Raw genomic sequence first — 6,075 nt, 5'->3', positions numbered from 1 at the left:
TCTGTGCGCTCTGCTTTTATAAAGCCTGCAGGGAGCCTTTTGCAGGTTTGCAGCGTCAAACCTCAAACCCTCCCTCCCTCATCACAGAGACCGCAGCCCTTCCCCTCCTGTATTCGTGAGGTTGAGCATGCAGGAGATTTTCTGCACTTCGCATCACTTGACACAGAATCCATTAGGCGTATCTCCAACTAATTTGTTTTGGTTAAATTATGAGACTTTGCAAAAAAAAAAAAAAAAGTCTCTTAAAAATCTCTCAAGGCTCATGATACATTTTTTTCCTGCTTCTTTTTTGGAAAGTTAAAGTGAAAATGCCTAGAGTCACAGTGGGAAGCACTCCTGACCAAAATCTCTTCTCTGTATATAATTTGAAATGGTTAACGAACTTATCTCTAAAAGACTTTTCAACAAAGAAACCAACCATCTTTTGAACATTCAGGTCTAGATTAACAGATTTAGCGCTTTAATTATAAAGAGGTAAACACATTATTTCACCTTATGAACTTAAAGAGATATTTAATGCACATTAAGTGCCTTGCAAAAGTTTTTGACCCCCTTGAACTTTTCCACAATTGTGTCATTTCACAATCACACTGAGACTTTAATTGATTTGCTCGATTTCACCGACAAACGGAAGGTGCATTACTTATCTATTTTTACAGATTAATATAAAAAAAATTATGACAGGTGTTTCTGAAAAAAAAAATCAAACTTTAAATTGTTACGTCTAAGCCAACCTGAAATCCAGATATCTAATAAATTGGTGTCCACCAGTTTCAGTTTTAATCCAGTTCTTTAGTGAAGCCATTAGATGTTTATTGAAATATCTTAGTGAACAAACAGCTTCAGGGAAAACACCCAAAACAATTCCGGTTTGGGAAGTAGTTGTAGAGAAATTAAAAGTAAGATCATATATATATATATATATATATATATATATATATATATATATATATATATATATATATATATAAAGATTCTGATTTAACAGCAAATCTACCAAGATATATCAACCAGGAAACTGCTAATTAAACTGAAACTAGAATGGTAGCAAGGAGCAACATGCGGAAGGGACACCGGTCAAATAGGAACATTAAACTTCTTGGACATCCTGCAAAACTAGCTCTGCACATCACTCTGAACACAGCAACCCCATGGTGAATCATAATGGTGAATGATCAGTGTTTAAATGAAGTAGAACCCACTTATATCAGTTTTAGGCTGTGATTAATCTTGTCTTTACCTGGTTTTGCAATGAATAAAATAAAATATTCACACCACAAGCCCCATGTCATCATGTCTCAAAACCCTCAACCTGAAATAAAGAAAACCGTAGAAATTCTGTGCAAACAGTTAGGAGAGAGTAGCAGTTCCATGTCAGAGAGTTAGCGAAACAGCCCCTGGCCCCAAAAACAGATTAAATAGTCAGAGGAATGACAGAAAACAAAAGAGAGCGTTGAAAGTTGAAATGGAGTCTTTATAAATTGTTTCTTGATACCTACATGTGGTTAAATTGATTTTGGGTTTATCAAATTGGCAAATCAAGTCTAAGTTTTAGAAAAGTGATAGGCAACAGAAGACATAATAACCATAATAAACTAAACTAACCAAAGAAAATAATGTGCAAACCATAGTTTTTAAATAGTAGAAGTTGTTGCATTTTTTTAAACCAAGCAATCATTCTCTGGGTAAGAATCTTGCATACTCCCATAATAACCAATGAATAGTTAATTTTGAGCTTTTTAAGAAAGATTAATTTTCATTTTCGAGGGTTCAATGATGATTCAAACAACGTCAATTAAGAATTTGAAGGGGTTAACACCTGAACGCCGGGCTAACCACTCTGCAATGGTTTCTAAATATGTGGGTAATCACTGTTACTGTTGTTCGCTGAAGTGTCAAATAATCTGTACTGAATCCTGTGCATAATAGTTGTTTTTAATGTTATTTTGCTTTGCAAGGCAGGTCTAATGAACTAATCTATTACAAGTTATTATTTACAAGTCAGGAAGTTCGTAAATAATAAACAGCCTGTATTTATATAGAGCTTTTTCAAGTCAGAAAACTTGACCAAGGCTTTTTACACTACATTCAGTCATTCACCATGCACACAGTCACACACTGATGGGGGTGAGCTACATTGTAGCCACAGCTGCTGTGGGGCGTACACTGGTGCCACCAGGCCCTCTAACCACCATCAGTAGGTAATGCAGGTAAAGTGTCTTCCCCAAAGACACAAAGACACTGAAAGCCGGAGCCCTCGAACCATCAACCCTATGATTTCAGGGCAAACTATTAAGTTGATATTAAGTTGAGATGGTGGAGGAGTGAAAATATCATCGTCTTCCTTCCTTAAACGTAAAAGACTGGACTGAATATACAACTGTGAAGCTGTCTAAAAAGAGGGCATAGAGCTGATTCCCTCTGAAAGCTTAGGTTTGGTTTGAAGCAACACATTACGAGTCCTTCTGCCATAATCTGTTTGGGTTGCAAAGTCAGAGCAAAGGGACTTCAGAATATTTAAAAAGCTGACAAAGAAGGCTGGTTACTTTCTATAGAAAAAAAGGATGATCACTTTCATGTGGATTGCTCTGCAACCTCTGGAAATGATAGATGTGGGATAGTTTTAAGGCTGTTTTATATGACTGGAACTGAACTTTTTACATTGCTGAGTGTTATTATTATTATTATTATTATTTTTAAGTATAATTTGTGTTTCTCCTCAGTCCTTTTTTTAACCGATACCCTTATAGGAAATTCAATCATCAAAAAAAAAAAAGTCCACTTAGGTGTGATTTGATTTTACTATAAATCCAGATGTTCTGTGATGACCTGGGAGGCTTGCTATCAAACTAAAGTGAATAAACGGTAATGATCTAAAGACCAAGAGACACAGCAGAAAACTCAGATGGAAAACTGTTAAGTAATTTAACAGAGGATTAGGTTATATTGTTAAACAATTTGTCAAGCTGTGATGTCTCACTAAACATTTTCTAAATTCATCATATGCAAATGCATAAATTAAGCCACCACCTGGTTAGGAGAGCATTATTTAGTGCAGCCTATTGGCTCATGTTACCTCAATAAGAGCTGTAAAATCCCTCAGATACAACCCTAAACTTACACTCCACATCCAATTGAACACAGCAATTCCACAGTAGACTGTGGTAGGGGATGCATCATGCTGTGGGTATGCTTTCCTTCTGCATCTGCAGGGAAGCTGGTTAGTGTTAATAGGGCAATGAGTGGATCTAACTTCTTCTAGGAAATCCTAGAAGAAAAGCTGTCAGAGGATTACATTCCAGACAATTACCCTAAGGATAAGCAACTGCTATTGAGCCCTCAAGGCTTTTTCTAGTGTTAGAATTGCCTAGTCAGAATACAGTTGAGAATCTGTGGCAAGCATTTAAAATAGACTGTGCTAAACATAGTTGGCAAAGTGGGTGGTTGCTGATTATTGATGTGGCAACCCTACAAGACACAAACTCAAAAGGACTCAAAGCTGAGAGGAAGGTGGAAGGTGATAGAAAATACTGACTCTGGAGGACGGATCCCAAATGCATGCCAGTCTTTCAAAATGTGTAAGTATAAAGTATAAAAGTATAGAAACAAACTATTTGTAGATTTTCTTCCACATCACAAATACGCACTACTTTATGTTGGTCTATCAAATAAAAGTGAAATTTTGAGAGAATACATTGATACTTGATGTCCGATTAGAAAATAAATAAGAGTTCCAGGAAATTGACTTTGGAAATGGGTGGTTTGGCCAAAGAGGTCAGTTCATCAAATGACATCCTTAATTGCTTAATGTTTTTTTTTGTTTTGTTTTTTGTTTTTTACAGATGCTCTGACCAAGCCCCTCCTTAATTAAAATAGAATTCCCAGAAATAGTGCCTGATGTCTAAAAATCCTTTGGGCCCCCATTTTAGTGACAGGAATTCTCATAATAAAAAATTATCTTATACCTAATCAATACTTACAAAAACTTTTAACTAAAAATAACAGATAACTGTATTTTAAGGATGATTGAAAATGTCATTCCAAGTTTGCTCATCGTGATGTTTCTTATAAAATTATCAATATCTTAGACTTATGAAATGAAAGTCATCATAACAGCTTTATGAAAGACACTGTTATCGTGGTGCATCACTAGAAATCATACATTATTCAAATAATCATACCATTCTCCATGGCTAACCCAGAGTTTTTATGCAACAGTTCAGTAAACAATAGAGAGAGTGGCCTATTTTTCCTGTCGACATGTCTGAAATTTTAACGTGCTGTATCTAATGGCATTACTAAGTTGATCTGCCTGTTCTCCACAAACACTATGGGAAAAGTGCACATTTTCTCATTCACACGTGGTATCATACCTCAGTTTTTTTTATTTTGAAAGCAGCAAACGAGACATAAACGCTACAGAGAGGAAATAAAAAACATGCTGTGACGTTAGTATGTGTTTTACTTCACGCTCCAGAATCCTCCCTGTTAAAGATGTCTACAAGTTGTTTAAATAAATATATCTTTTATAGCAGTTTTATAATCTCACACTGAAAATGTATGACTGCATTGAAATTTTGATCATATTTGTTTTAATAGTTCCATAGTATAAAATAATTGATTGCAAATAAAATCAAAGTTGCTATAATTATCAGCCCGACTGAAAACTCCTATGAAATGAATTTCACTTAATTTTACAGTAACTAGGAACTTTTATTTAACAAACCATGACATTTTGTTTCCATAGGTTATAAATGACACAGAAGCCCTGATCACTTAATTACTCTATGAAATGCAAAAGAAAATATACTAAGGATGTGGGAGAAGTTGTGATGCTTTGGGTCTTTCTTCTCATAAAAAGCCATAATTTCCAAATATTTGCCTTTTTCTCTCATCATATCTTTCAAAATATCTTTAAATTTTCCTCTACTATGTTAAGAAAGATGCTTCAGCATCCTGATGTAATCTGCAGCGTTCTGGGTTCTTGCTGTGGCTGCAGGATCTATGGCAAGTGATTTCACACAAAACTAAGTCAGGTTGACTTTTGGATTGGTTTATATGTAGCAAGAGCAGATTTAGAGTGGTTATTACTCCATTACTTGTAAACTCAAGGATCTGGTTTTTGTGAAATAAACTTTTCAAATCATCAATTATTAGAAATTGTTTTATAGAACCATATGTTTTTCAAACAATCAATTAGTTCTTCATCTTTCTTATGTGGGTCACACCAGATACAACAGCAGTAATTGCAACATCAATCCCATAGTTTACAACAGAGTCATTTTGTAGGACCACAAATCACACCAAAATATGCTAATCAATATTTCATGCGTTCACCAAATTATTCTCCTGGCTGGCTCGCCACTTGTAAAATGTATTTTATTAGGACCATCAATGCAATATGAGTTAATGACTAGTTTGGCATAGAGGCTGAATGATGTGAATGACACAAGAAACAAAAAGTAAAACTTATACTGAATTTTTTTTCAATAAATAACACAGGATATTTGGGAAACAATAAACAACAATATAAACATGCAACAAGGAATCCAGACAACCAATATAAAAAAATAAACTCATTTTCATTTTTAACATTTCAGTTTTATGATATTCACAGCACTTGCTATGCAGTTCAAATGTTTTACTCCGTAGGTATTCAGTCTTTGTTTCAGAAAGTTCTGTTTGTATGGAAAGCTTTCAATTTTCAACTTTGTGGTTAGGGTAAAAAAAAAATAAATAAATAAATAAATAAATAAATGAAATACAAAATAAAAATATTATCAAATATAAAGAATCATTTAATGGACTCAAAAGAATTGCATTGTTACAGAGGTACCAATAAGGCTGCATTGGGGATTTTGGTGTAAAACAATAGATACCCAATCCCCCCCCCACACACACTCACTTCATACATGTACATAAATGGGGGGAGTGGCAGCCTAGTGGTTAGGGCATAGTGCTCACACTGCTCCCCGGGCGCCTCATAATGGCAGCCCACTGCTCCCCAAGGGGATGGGTTAAATGTAGAGAAGTAATTTCCCTCTGGGATTATTAGAGTATATATATAAAAAAAAA

The sequence above is a fragment of the Cyprinodon variegatus genome, unplaced genomic scaffold (assembly GCF_000732505.1).
Source record: "Cyprinodon variegatus isolate N-32 unplaced genomic scaffold, C_variegatus-1.0 Scaffold127, whole genome shotgun sequence".
In the NCBI taxonomy this organism is placed as follows: Eukaryota; Metazoa; Chordata; class Actinopteri; order Cyprinodontiformes; family Cyprinodontidae; genus Cyprinodon; species Cyprinodon variegatus.
Note: the sequence above shows the minus strand (reverse complement) of the source record.